We start from the raw sequence: 14,662 nt of genomic DNA, 5'->3' as shown, positions 1-14,662 counted from the left end.
ACATGTATGGAATGAGCTGCCAGAGGAAGTGGTGGAGGCTGGTACAATTGCAACATTTAAGAGGCATTTGGTTGGGTATATGAATAGGAAGGGTTTGGAGGGATACGGGCCAGGTGCTGGCAGGTGGGACGAGATTGGGTTCGGATATCTGGTCAGCATGGACAGGTTGGACCGAAGGGTCTGTTTCCATGCTGTACATCTCTATGACTCTACAACTCATTGTGTTGGCCTGATGTAATAACATGGATGGAGAATAAACTAAATAACAGGAAGTCATGAGTTATTTTCAGGTTGAAAACTAACTAGTAAATTACCATTGCAATCAGAATTCAGTCCTCAACTGTTTTGAATCTAATTAATAACTTTGACAAAGGAATTCAGTGCATTGTGGCCAGGTTTGCTGAAAATACCATAATAGGTGGGAAAACAAATTGTGAGTAGGTCACAAAGAATCTACAAAGATATGCGTAGGTAATGTGAGGGGACTTGAGATGGAACACAATGGGGGAAGTTGTGAGGTTATCCATTCTGTTGGGAAAGTTAGAAAAACTGGATGTTATATTAATGAAAAGAGTCTAAAAATTGTTGTCACACAAAGGGATGGGTGTCTTTGCACCAGAAACAAGCACTTATTACACAGGTACAACAAATCACTGTTGGGTGAATGTTTCCCACTCAGCATGTGTTTCTGAATTCCATTTGATTGGGGTCCCAAAACCCAAGGGGAAAATCCTGCTCTATTGCTAAAGTGATTGGGAGAACGTATATCTAATGGTGGAATGGTACTTTCAAATCACAAACAATTATCAAGGATATCAAGAATTGTTTTGGATTTGCAAATGTTTCTTTTTCATTCCCATAATATGTTTAGAAACATGATTCTCAATACTCTGACAGTCATCCCAAATGATGTTTACATAGAGTACACAGGATGAAATCTTTCAATAAGATTATAATATAACAATAGGCTGTTTCCATGTGACTGCCAGTGCTACTCCCTGTATAGAGATTGATAGCAGACTGGTAATAATTACAAAATATCACCCATACAGGGCTTACAGACAGAGTTAGAGAATTCATAGACTGGATGTTTGCAGCACAAAATGATACCATTTAGCCCATTGAGACCATGTTGGTGCGCAAACTACACTAATCCCACTTTCCAGCTTTTAGCTAATAGCCTTGGACACAATGGCAACACACGCAACTATCTGTCTACTTCCTGAATGCTATCAGAGTATCTGAAGCAAGCATCTTTGAAAGCAGTGAATTCCACATTCTGGGTTCTCCTCTTAGCTCTCTACCTCTAACATTAAATCCATACCCTCAAGTTATTGACTCCTCTACTAATGGAAAGTGTGCCTTCTTATCCACTTTATCTATGCCCTTCTTAATGTTACACACCTGTATCATGTCTCCTCACAATCTTCCCTGCTCCGGTGAAATTAACCTCGGCCTATCCGATCTTACCTAATGTCTCAGATTCTCCAGTCCAGGCACCATCCTGGTAAATCTCCACTGCACTCTCTAGTTCAAATACATCCTTCCTATAATATGGTTACCAGAACTGCACATGGTACGCCAGTGTAGCCTAACTAGCATTTTATACAGTTCCACCATAATCTCCTCGCTCTTTCATTCTATGTCTCAGCTAAAATGGTGATATCCCATAGGCCTTTTTAACTAACTTATCTACCTGCCATGCTGACTTCATGGATTTGTGAACACCAAGGACCCTCTGATCTGCAATATTTTTAGGGTCCTACCATTTTAGGTGTAATACTATGCCTTTTTAATCTTCTCCAAGTTTATTATCTCACACTTTTTTAGATTGAATTCTACGTGCTACTGTACTGTCACCTGATCAGATTACTGATCAACTCCTACAGTTTAAGCTTTCCTCCTCACTGTTTACCACCTACAAATTTTTTGGTTATCCCTGAACCTCTTGATCATACCCTCTACCTTTAAATCCAAATCATGAATGTATAAAGTCAAATAGGAAGGGCCACAGAACTCCACAAAGAACATAGAATTAATGCTGAAATATTACTGTGAGAATACTACAGATCAACCATTACATGATGAGAGGAAATGTGTTGCTGGAGAAGCGCAGCAGGTCAGGCAGCATCTAGGGAACAGGAGAATCGACGTTTCGGGCATTAGCCCTTCTTCAGGAAGTTCCTGAAGAAGGGCTAATGCCCGAAACGTCGATTCTCCTGTTCCCTAGATGCTGCCTGACCTGCTGCGCTTCTCCAGCAACACATTTCCATCTCTGATCTCCAGCATCTGCAGACCTCATTTTCTCTTCATTACATGATGATACACTGTTAATCGATCATCCAGTGTTTTATTTATTTTGAACAAGGTCATTGATTAATCATTATTGATTGACCAATATTCAAGCAAAGAACGGTGGATTATTACCATGGCATTATGCAGGAGCAGCAGTGTGTGCTATCTGCAAGATATACTGCAGAAATTCACCAAAAATTCTGAAACACAATCTTCCAAACTAACAACCACCTCTACCTAGAAGGATGAGGGCAGCAGATCCATGGGATCACCACCATCTGCAAGTTCCCCTCCAAACCATTTACCATCCTGACTTAGGAAAATATCATCATTCCTTCATTATCGTTAGGTCAAAATCCCTGAATGCCTTCCTTGACGGCATTGTGTGTCTACCTACAGCACATGGACTGCAGCAGTTCACAGAGGCAGCTCACCACCACCTTCACAAGGGCAACTAGGGACGGGTATGGAATGCTGGCTGGGCCAGCGATACCCACATCCCAAGCATGATATTGAAAAATTGCTACAGTCTTAAAATCCAGTCAACTTACTTTTGTAATATTGACCCATCAAACGTAGCTATTGTATTAATTTACAAAACTCAGTGATTGCTGTGAGTCCATTCTTACCATACCAAAAAAGCCTGAAGTTTTCCCTTTGTTAGCTACTTTACAAATGCTCAAAGATGATCACCAAAGGCACATCATAATTATCTGTTTCTTTCCATCGGGCTGCATAAAACTGATCCATATATAAACTGCAAACTGTACTTTATGCAAATGTGTCCTAAAAAATGATTTTCTCAAAAATGGTTTCAGCCAAAGGAAGTTGAGCCATAATTTTCTTAGTCTGAACCTCACATCAGTTTGACAAAAAACAGTTTGTCAACCTGTAGCCAATAGATCAGGAATAAAAAGAACTGACTCATTTCATTCAGAACTAAGTACTGAACAGAGTGAGTTTTTGCCATCTGTTAATCTAGGGCGTACTGTTCTACCTTGGACTACAAGTTCACCAATGCAAAACCAAATGTGCAGAAATTGATAGCAGGAGATGCCTATTGGAATCTGAACAAACATTATCCACCAAGAACCTAAGGCTATTGGATTCATACAAAGTTAACTTAATCTACAGAACTGAATCATAAAAACACCAAGCTTTACTACCTACGCTGTTACTTCCTCAACTGAGATCATCTTCTGAATTTCACGATTCTTTATGGAGTATCCTGTGACATTATTTGACTGAAAGTATGTGTAGCAGATGAAAGATACAGCCAAAATTTGCATTTCCTTTGAAGTTTTCCTCACAGCTGTTACATATCAAACAGTTTAATTTCTTCCAAATGCTTTTTGGTCCCAGAATGCCGTATTCTCTGGTGACATAGCCACAGAAAACACTTTCTCAAAGGCACATAAGTAAGAGCCAAGCAGCAGCATTTCCTCTATCAAAATGAGAAAAGGGCTCGGTTTTATTTTAAATAATGACAAAACAGAGCATTAATCATTGTTTAAAGAATTTTTCTCCACTTTTTAGATTTTTATGTTCCTTTATATATCTTGGCCCAGAATTTGGGATGTGTCCTCTTCCTATATTTAACAACGTTTACAGTCTTGGACTCAGTTTGAATTAATTGTCAGGAAATGAAGGCCAAATCCATGTAATATTCTTTAAACAGGAGTCACCTTCTTCTGTTTCTGATGTTGGGCATTAAGGATTAAATCAATTGACTTTCATTAGCAGCAAAACAAATATCCAGTTTCGAGCATGGTTCGGAATACCTTGCAATTCCTTTTTCTGGGACCATGATTGGTCCTGAGGTAAATGTTTGTACTGCTTTCTCATTTTGTCCTGAGAAGAATATCGCTTTGACCTGGATTATCTTACATCCACATAAATGGGAACAGAGGTAGGAATCTGACATTTGCAGCTTTGCAGATCACTACTTTAGAATGAACAGGCAGTGTCTAAATGACGGACAGAATTATCTAATACAAGGCAGATTTATTGAAGCCTTCTTTTACTGAATGAAAATGAACATCAAATGTATATAGTTAAGGTCACAGTTATAGTTGATATATTTATTACCTTGATGATCCAATCGCAACACAATATGTAGTAAGCTTAGATATTTAAGCTGCAATTTATGCTTTTTTAAAAAAGTATGCAAATATTGACCATCCCTTACTCATAATCAGTCACTTGGATTTCTTGGCTGGTGATCACAAAATCCGGATGACTTCTCATTTATTCCTGCTCAGCAGTCACCCAATGCCAACTTTGACAGCATTTTACATGTGAGGCAGGCCAGTGAATTTGATAAACTAGGGCGTGAATAAGTCACATTAGCTAAGTGCCAGATATTATTTTCAGTTCCTCATGAGGACACACCGTGGATGAGTTTGAATTGATTCCTCCCCATCTGAGGTGATGACGGCTACCTGCCGTCAATTCCAATATAGAACTTTGGCAAAATTCTCAAGTTGCCGCCTCTGTTTTGCTGGCATACCTGCCGAGAGGTGACGGGGAATAAAGTGTGATAAAGTTCACACTTTTTCAAACCTGTGGCAATCACCACCGTCAATATCGGGAGATTGGAAGGAGTACCTCCGTCGCTTGCAAAATGATGATGACAGTCCAACAGCAGAACTCCCAAAGGTTGAGCTCCGCAGCACTAAGTAAGATAAATTGGCATTTTATAATCTAGTTAACTTTTTGGAAGTTTTCTGAATAAATTGCACAAAATTTCCAAGCCCCGCACGTTGCTTTTCACACTGTTAGATACAAATAAATTGTAGTAAGGGAAACTTGGAGAGTGCAGACTGTTGACAGACCATGCTATCAGCACACCCCCTAGAGGCTAAGTCTGAAATGTCATGAGTGAACAATGAGACTGTCCTGCCTCCAAGTAAAACGACGATGTAGAGAAGATTTGGAATATAAAATGATCAAAAAGGTGGCATCAGAGGGGTATCACCACAAATGATGTGAGTGTTTATAAAGAAAGAAAACATCTGTGATATGAGAAGCGACTTTCCACGTTTATAGTGCTAGCAAGAGATTTTTTTAACCATATAAGGGAATTCATTAACAAATCACTGGCATGTTGCCCTCAGAATGTAATTCATTGTGGACAGAAAACCTGTTTGGTGCATTTGTCACCCAGTCCCTGCACCAACTTTGGCAGGTACCCTGGACGACCTTATTTATCTTTTTTTTTGCTAATTGTAGTTGTCATTTTACATCTGCATATTCTTCCAAAGGGGATAATGTGAAGTAGTAAAAAGGATTTGCAATCTAGCTTCCATTTTTATGACAGCAATTGGATCTGGTTAGTCTATACAGCAGAAGTTTTTTTTTAAAAAACTGCTACACTCACATAGTGAGAGAATTGCTCACATCTGCCATATATCTCACGAGGAGTTTGACCCATAATTCAGGTCAAGAGTTCCAATTTTTGCTTGTAATGTCTATCTGAAGCAGTGCTTGAACACTACACCCTCAGATCTAGAGGTAGAAATATCACTACAATGCTAATGGACCATCCTGCTCAAGGAAGCAAAAGAGAATGAATGAAATGTAATAGACATCTAGGTGGCACGGTGGCTCAGTGGCTAACACTGTTGCCTCACAGCTCCAGGGTCCCAGGTTTGATTCCAGCCTTGGGCAACTGTCTGTGTGGAGTTTGCACATTCTCCCTGTGCCTGTGTGGGTTTCTTCCCACAATCCAAAGATGTGCAAGCCAGGTGAATTGGCTGTGCTTAATTGCCCATAGTGTTAGCTGCATTAGTCAGAGGGAAATGGGTCTGGATGGGTTACTCTTTGGAGGGTTGGTGTGGACTGGGTGACCTGAAGAGCCTGCTTCCACACTGCATGGAATTTAATCTTTTTTAAAAAGGCACTGATCAGCTATAACACTGGCAGTCCAACACCTGCATCTCCAAATCACTGCTATAATTCAAGCTGCTGTTTCCAGATCAGATCAAATACCTAGTATTGCTGAATTTAAACAATGGGAAAGTATTGTCTTCTCACCAGAAGTACACTGATCTCTGTGTGTGTGCATGTATGTCTGTTTGTGTTGGGGAGCAGATAGGTAAAGTAACAGGCTCCTTCATGTCTTTTATTTCTGCTGTCGGAATGCTCCAAACTGTTGAATTTGTGCTCTGGTACTCAAACTCTAGAGTATGAGTTTATACAGCAATGTATCCTATGTATTTCAGATCTTAAGGTTGGATTTATACATATAATAGTCATTAATCCTGCATGACCTTGGGGGAAGCAGTGAATTAAATATAAGTATTTAAAGGAAATATGTGTCAGCTTCATAAGGAATTAATAGCAGGCAATAGCCATTGATTCAGCATAGTCATCTTGGTATCTTGGGGCTCTAATTAATGTGTAGCAGATGTTTGACCCTGCTGAATTTATTTGTAGGCTTTCTCACATAGTAAAACTGTGCTACATAATGAACACACTCCACAACTGCTAGATATTCTCACTTGAAGATAAGCAACAGACAAATAGCATTTTGCTGCTAATTGCTATTACTTAATGACTATACACCTCAAATTTGTTTATTATTGACAAAGTTACATTGTAACATGTAGTATGGGAAGAATTATTGTTTTTCTGACAAGTTCACTCTTTACATGGCTATAGTACCATCATTAACTTGGTTACTCCGTCACTAAAATAGTGCAGAAAGGAATTTCTCAAGTGAGCATGTCTGCACTAGTATCTTACAGTGTAATGTCAGGGCCCCTTTGCTTAAAAGAGAATGATGCATGATGTGTGTGGGGGAGGGGGAGAAGAGGGGAGGGAAACATACGAGAGGAAATGTTACAGGAATGTTAATGTCTATGTAAGGTACCCCTTTTAAAACAGAGAAGTTTGGCTGAAAAGCCAAATCCCACAGTGCAAGATAATAACATCATTAAATATAATCGGAAAGGCAAAGCAGTTAACATCATGTTTCTTGTTCAAAAACTATATATTGTAGCTGTTAAATACATACTGCTCTTTATTGTTGGGCATGAAAGCAAAACTTGGTTTACCTCAAACTGCAGGGAACAAAATATACACTTTACCCCGCCATGAAATTTGACAGTAATGATTTTCAGGTAGCGTTTATTATTTGAGGTTAAGTACTATAAGGGTGGAGGTATTTGGAAACAATAAGAGGAAAATCATGACTGGTAGGAAAATTAAAATATTACAAAAGTAGTACATGTTTTGGGGTTAAGACTTTTCTACATTTATGGAAATAGTTCCAGACATGCACAATGTAGATGGTTAGAGGAATTCTCATATCACATGGAAAAATAGATAATCATTTCCAGTAATAAGGAATACAAATTTTGGGAAGAAATATCTTAGTAAAAAGCAGTATTTTATAATGCATAAAATATTCCTTTCTCACTCTCATAATATTCAAAAACAACAAGATATATTGACAGAGTTAAAATGCAAATCTTCAGATCTTTAACTATAGAGGAGATTAATTTCTTTCAAAATAAAATTTAATAAGGGTTTGTTAATGCAAATAAGCCTTTGGACATTATTTCTTTCCAATATTCATTAACTTCTAGTGATATGTTACATCATAATGTGCAAGGGAGAAAATTGGAGGGGCAAAAAAAATTGGAGGAAACTTCTCATGGAGCTATGCGTAAAGGTGCATTCCAACAATGAGACAAATCAATACATTGTTATGGATTATTGGTCAAAGTTAAATGATAGGTTGTGTTGTATTCTCTTGAATTTAGAATGCTAAAGACTGATCACTTAGGGTGTTTAAAATGACAAAGGGATTTAATTAGTAAAGGTAGAAAACCTCAATGTGTGGGATTAACTCGAACAAATCCTAGATTTCAATGAAATCCATTTAGGACTGAAAATCTGGTAGCTTGGTCCCCAAATGGCTATGAATCCTAGATCAATTGAAATTTTCAAAACGGAGATTGATATTATTTTTGTTGAGACTAGCAAAGGACATGGAACAAAAGCAGTCTCTGGAACTGATGCATAGATCAGTCATGATCTAATTGAAAGAACAGGCTTGAGAGGTTGAATGAGCAACTCCTGTTCCTATCTCCAGCAACAATTTCATTAGTTAACTTCCAGAGTGTGTTAAAATTAAGGTCCATTTTCCTTATAGGACAGTTTGAAGTAACTACATATTATAGTAATATTTGAGAAGGTATCTGTCTCTATAACTGTGCTCTAACAGCTAGTAATGTACACCTACCTAATAATCACAATAAATGGAATACTTCTGGCTGCTGATTATACCTTGCATTAGACTTGCTGCTTATACAGGGCATGTTACAAAGCTAAAAATTAACAAGCGTTAGTTAAATCCATTGTGTATTTTTTTGATTTTTGATAGCATCAAATAATACATGTCACATTAACTATTTTATTTCTACTTTGGTCAGGTTTTCTATAAATGTTCCTGATTTATTCTTCCTCGACCTCAAATACACCAACCTTGACATACCCTCTTCCCCGAATTAATATATTGAAATGATCATACTTCTCAAACTCTAACTCATATAGATAGGTTCAGAAAAGGAAACATTTTATGATAATTTTAATTGCCTATGATCTCATCGTCCATTATCCGGCTCTCAAATAGCTCCTTCATCCTGTTAATGGAGGCAGTCTAATTACTGATTAGTGTTTACTTGAAATGCTTCCTGACTTCATTTTTTTAACCAATTTGTGCCTATAGTTTTGTTCTCCTATTGCAGTTGAATTTGCAAGTGTGCGTTTTGATGGATTTAAGAGTCTTTCTACAAATGGTCAGAACCATTCCTTTCAACGAAAACAGAACCTGTAATCTTTCCTGATTTTGCAGTCCTCTTACTCCAGCTATCAGCCTCTATCTGTGCCATTCCTATCGATAATATTTCACTCACACCTCAGTAGTCAGACCTGAGAACACGATTCAGAGTGTGGCAGAATCAAAGCAGGGCATAACTTCAGAATGATGACTTTAAGCTTACGGATAGATTGTTGTCTTGATTGATGGCTTAAAATGGACAATATTTCATTGAGTACAAGTTATCTGCCCCACCCAATAGTTCTGTAGCAGGCAGTGGTAGCCACTATCAGGCAGACAAAGACTGTGGCAATAAAACCGAGCAATCGAGTTGCTGCAATAACACAAAATGTCGGGGTTGACGCATGGTGGCTCAGTGGTTAGCAAAGCTACCTCACAATTGCAGGGACCTTGGTTCAATTCCACCCTTGGGCAACTGTCTGAGTGGAGATCGTACATTCTCTCTGCATCTGTTTGAGTTTCCTCTTTGTGCACTGGTTTCCTCCCGTGGCCCAAAGCCATACAGATTTCATAGACTGGACATGCCAAATTGCCCATTTTTAGTGGATTCCCTATGGGAAATGCAGAGTTGTCTGGGTGGGATGATCTTTGGTGGGCTGGTGCGAATTTGATGGGCTGAATGGCCTGCTTCCAGGGATCCTACGATGATAACTTGTTGCAGCGGTTTTCCTCATGGATAGGTAAGCTGCTACCAGTGGGAGTGGAGTCTTACTATCCTGACACCATCTGGAATACGGCACAGTAAAAACCTGTATGGTCCTGATCTTCATCACTTTCAAGCAGCAATAATTATCAAATACTTAAAAGGCATCCTCTTAGGGAGACCCCAAAGCAATTTCTACTAACAATATCAAGGCAACCACTTAGCAAAAGCCTGTCCTCAGCAAAGTGGGTGGCAGATGTGTAAATGAATAACATTTAAATGAGCAATACTGAAAATTGTTGCATTGTGAACATATAAGTGAGTTGTCCCAGAGCTTTGTACATTGAAGAAGCAATTTTTCCTCATTTTTTAAAATCTTTTTGATTTTTTTTTGTTTCTTGAGCATGGTAACTCCTAACTAGCTGGTGGTGGAGGAGTTAAGTCAGGAGAATCTGTGAAGGACGAGTAGACTGCGAGAAGCCATCAGTTGGCAGTGAGAAGAAGGAAGGAGTGACTCAAGCTGAAAATTCAGCAACTCAGTATGGATAGAAGGGGGCACAAAGAACCTGCCGAATATACCCCAAATCACTCCAGAGTTCCGTCACAGCAACCCAGGACCTTCATTTTAAGCAAGACTGCAACTTAACATTGCCGAGCTTGTAAATGGACCAGATTTTCCAACCCAGTGATCCATTCCCCAAACTACCCCCTCCAAACCAAAACCCATTTGTAGCTCACCCAGGATTGGACATCACTAGCCCCCCCCCCACCCCCCACCCCGCAGTAATCTCAGTCCCTCTCAACTCCTAAATCAGGGGTAGCCCCAAGTCGGAGGGAAATTCCCCTCAAAAGCACCATCAATTGGCAAGGAACTGGGATGTAAGATCTCCCCTCCAGAGCTGCAGTTTTGCCAAGTCCCACCGAAACACCGATTTATCCTCCAAACTAACTCCAGCCTCTTTTTACATTTTCATGGGTATCTCACCATCTCCCACCAATTTCTTTGGCTAAAGTTGAAATTGTCCCCCATTAGTGGACAGTCAACTATCATAATCTGATTCTTTGCAACCTTTCGCCCGACGAATACCCATTAAATATGATCTGTACGTTTTCTCTGTGCAAGAACTTAGAAGGACCTGTGTGAAATGCCAGCTGCCATACTGCTACCTGCTCTCTCTCTCACACACACACACACACATACTTGACAGGGTTCTTCCCAATTGATATTATCTCTGAGAATCTGAGCAACTTGCATTGACCTTCCGTGGTCTTATTCTTGGTGAAGGGCTTTTGCCTGAAACGTCGACTTTCCTGCTCCTCTGATGCTGTGCTTTTCCAGCACCACACCCTCGACTTCTGAGTCCTAGTGGTCCACATGTATCAGTGACAGTAAGGGCCCAGTCCCTCACAGCACACATCCCCCACCCCCATTCTAGCATCACACTACACTATAACACTACCTGGAATTGCAGGTGGGGTTGTATCACTATGCTAACCCTGTGCTTATAATGTCCTACTCTTTGAAGGAGATTTTTTTTTAAACGGTGTTGCTACTCCCCACCGACCTCCTGTTTCAAAGGTTGGAAGAGAAGCCATCTCTTTTTTTTAATAAAAAGCAGACCTTGTTACTTCCCTAGTATTTCCTAAAATCTCAGGGCCTAGCCTAACTCAGCGCCCTCCTGCTGTCTCCAAACTGGGATCTCGGTCCTTCAGCCCGATTTCTCACCTAAACAGAAGACAAACGGCATTTCTAAAACCCTGGGGGCTGGCTAACAGCTCGGTGCACGTTTTGAACAAAGTAGACTGACAATTCAGCTAAAACATTACTTTTTGCTGAAGACAGTCAGGTTTTCAAATTTCCAGGTGAAAAGTTGTGTCTGTCATAAGACTGCCGATGAAGTCTGAGCTGTGATGTCACCTTTTTCAAAAAAATAAAACCTTTAAGTTATCTCCAGAAAGTGACTTTAAAGAAGTTCTGGGATTTGCATATTAATGAACCGAAACCTGCAACCCATTCTAAAAGTTTGTTCAATAATTGCATGACTCTGTGATCTTTTGCTATAAATTCTGTGTCTTATGATCCTGCCCCATTAGTGGCCTGATGAAGGAGCAGCGCTGTGAAGACTAGTGCAGTTGGACGATAACTTGGTATAGTGTGATACTTAATTTAAACATCTGACTGTACCGGTATCTCTCTCTCCCTCTCTCGCCAATTCTATTGCAAGTTGAGCACTTCCTAAATGAATGGGGAGTCATGCTTCCATTCATGTCGATGGTGTTGCCTTAATGCTCAGACTGCGCTCAGTTTGAGGTTGGATCTCAGTAAGAATGGGATATGCCCCCAGGGCAGGTTGGGACTATATCACTGACGGCACTAACCCTTGTGCTGATAATGTCTCCATTCTTCCACAGAGTTTTCCAAGTTTCTGGAGACCTAAAGCTCGCAGTGCGAGTGCCCTCCACCCGATGGGTGTGCTGCCGGAATTCACGGCGGAGAGGAGACTGTTTGAGCAGTCCCTTTTAAATAAATAGTCCTGATGTTGAGTGCGAAAAAGGCGATCGCGTTGCTTACAAAGCGTTGTCGTTAGATCCGGCAGAGATCCGACAAGCCTTTCTTTGAATGAAAGATCAAATCCCGTATGGGCAACTTGGTGGTTTACACCTGAAGATCGGAATTTGTCGGTACAACGGAGGCAACTGGTTTATTTCGCCCACCGAACGAAAGCAATGAACAGCAAAAGGCAGAGGACGTGAACTGCAATGACCTGGAGCGGTTCACTTTGTACCGAGGCTGCTGTGCCTGAGGGGTCTCTGCAGGAATGCCTGTCATTTTCACGTCCAAACTCGATACTGCCCACAAGCACTCCCCTCTAATTCCCCACGTCTCTCAACTTCTTACTGTCATAGCTATAATAATCGCCGCATTCTGTCTTTTTTTCTCTCTCTCTCTCTCACACACCAGCACCTTCCTTTCAAGACCAGCTCTCTCTATCCCCGCCCAGATGTGGCTGCTGAATTTGTTCTCTTTCTCAGCCTGGTCTCTCTCTCTCTCTCTCAGTGCCTTTGTCAAAAACGCTAACCCGAAACCGCTTTTTTAATTATTATTCTCTTCCTTTTCTGTCCCCTTCACCCACATCCCTCCCCCCCAAGCCCAAAGCCTTTCTGAGTTTACTAAAAGGCCCCCGTTAGATCAGAGGCTTGCCCGCTTTGTTCCCTTTCCACACCGAGCCGTCACACTCGGAAACTCCATTCAGCAGCGGCATGTACACTCTAACCCGGCGCTAGATAAACACAGCGAGGTTGGGTATCACTCCCCCCCACCCCTTGCAGTAATCTCAGTCCCTCTCAACTCCTAAATCACGGGTAGCCCCAATTCGAAGGGAAACTCCCCTCAAAAACACTATCAATCGGCAAGGAACTGAGAATGTAAGATTTCCCCTCCACAGCTGCAGTTTTGCCAAGTCCCACCGAAACAGACTGCCTTGTCATTCCTGGCCGATACCCTGCTCACTGACAGATTGCTAAAACGCACACTTACTTTCAAGTTTCAGAGAGAGAGAAACTCCAGCTCTCGGCGACTTACCCCTCAGTTGCCGGGCGGGAGAGTCCGAGGTATTGTCTCAGTTTTCACTCTCTGGTCATTTCAGGGCCAGGCTGGGGAGAGTGGTTGGTGCCCGCCGCTGACTTGCCCCACAGTGGGAGGTGGGAGGTAGCGGGACTGTGGCTCGGGGGCTGCGATGGGAAGCTGTGGCAGTACCTGCAGAGTGAGCCCAGGCTCGGAGCTGACTCGATGGAGGACTCACACCGTTCAGAACTGGTCACCCCCTTCGAGCTCCGAAGAGACACGCCCGCGACTCCACCAGATTTATAAATTAAAAGCAGACCCGGGAAGAGCCTGAAAATGTCAACCTGCTGAGCTCACTGGGCGCCTCTCCAAACCTCCTTTGCTTCCTTTCCCCTGACTCCGAAACCTCAGCGTCCCTCGCTCGTCGGCGACTTTAGACTCTTCTGAGTAAAATGAGCTGGAAAAGTTCGCTCCATTGGAGACGCCCACTCTTCAATTGGCTAAATCTGTGCAGATTTGCAAAGATCAATTATTTTTTTTTTGACCATGTGTTTCTAAGCGAGGCAGCGCGATAAAACCTGCAGGCCAGGTATGGCTGTGCTCAGGAGCTTGATAAAGAGCGAATTTCTACGGAAAGTTGAAGCCCCACTGATGTAAAGTCGGCCCAAAGTTGAGGGGAGAGTTTTTATTTCTTTTGCCGGGGTGTTCCCGCTCCTCGGATGCTGCCTGACCTACTGTGCTTTTCCAGCACCACTCTAATCTAGACCCTAAAGCGTTTGGGAACCTGGCTTCAAATTCCACCATTGCAACTGATGGAATTTCGACTCAGTTAACAAATTGAAATCTACTATCAGCAATGGACAGCTACCACTGTTATAAAATATTCGTGCATTCACTAACACCATTTAGGGTATAGGAGACAATCTGCAACCCTCATCTGGTCTGGCCTCTATGTGACTCCAGACCCAAAACAATGTGCTTGACTCTTAACCATTCTCTGAAATCTCAGCAAGCCAGTCAGTTCAAAGGCAGCTAGGGATGGGCACTGAATGCTAGTCAGGTCAGTTACACCATATCCCATGGAAAATTAAACAAACAGATAAGACAGGCTGACGCGGATGAATTTTAATACAAAGAAATACTTTAATGCATTAGGATTGAAAAGCACAAAACAATGCACAGATTTTATGTTCAATGCTGAAGGGGATGGGGGGGTCACTGGATATTTACTGTTTCAAACTGGCTAGAGATTTTTATTGGTGTAAACGTACAGTCACGGAGTGTGATAGAGACAGATTCATGAAACCCCTAC

The 14,662-nt window shown here is 41.3% G+C and overlaps 1 protein-coding gene across 1 annotated transcript in view; it reads right to left on the bottom strand.

Moving 5' to 3' along the window:
• LOC122551335 (collagen alpha-3(VI) chain-like) overlaps nucleotides 1-13,791 on the bottom strand; it is a 154,848-nt gene extending 141,057 nt beyond the window's left edge. Inside the window, exon 1 of the mRNA XM_043693062.1 lies at nucleotides 13,369-13,791. The gene's annotated coding sequence lies outside the window, so the exon portion shown is untranslated. The remainder of the gene's footprint in view (nucleotides 1-13,368) is intronic.
• Between the last annotated feature and the right edge of the window lie 871 nt (nucleotides 13,792-14,662).

Source organism: Chiloscyllium plagiosum, chromosome 7 (genome assembly GCF_004010195.1).
Source record: "Chiloscyllium plagiosum isolate BGI_BamShark_2017 chromosome 7, ASM401019v2, whole genome shotgun sequence".
Lineage (NCBI taxonomy): Eukaryota > Metazoa > Chordata > Chondrichthyes > Orectolobiformes > Hemiscylliidae > Chiloscyllium > Chiloscyllium plagiosum.
Note: the sequence above shows the minus strand (reverse complement) of the source record. Positions and strands in the feature narration are given on the sequence as shown.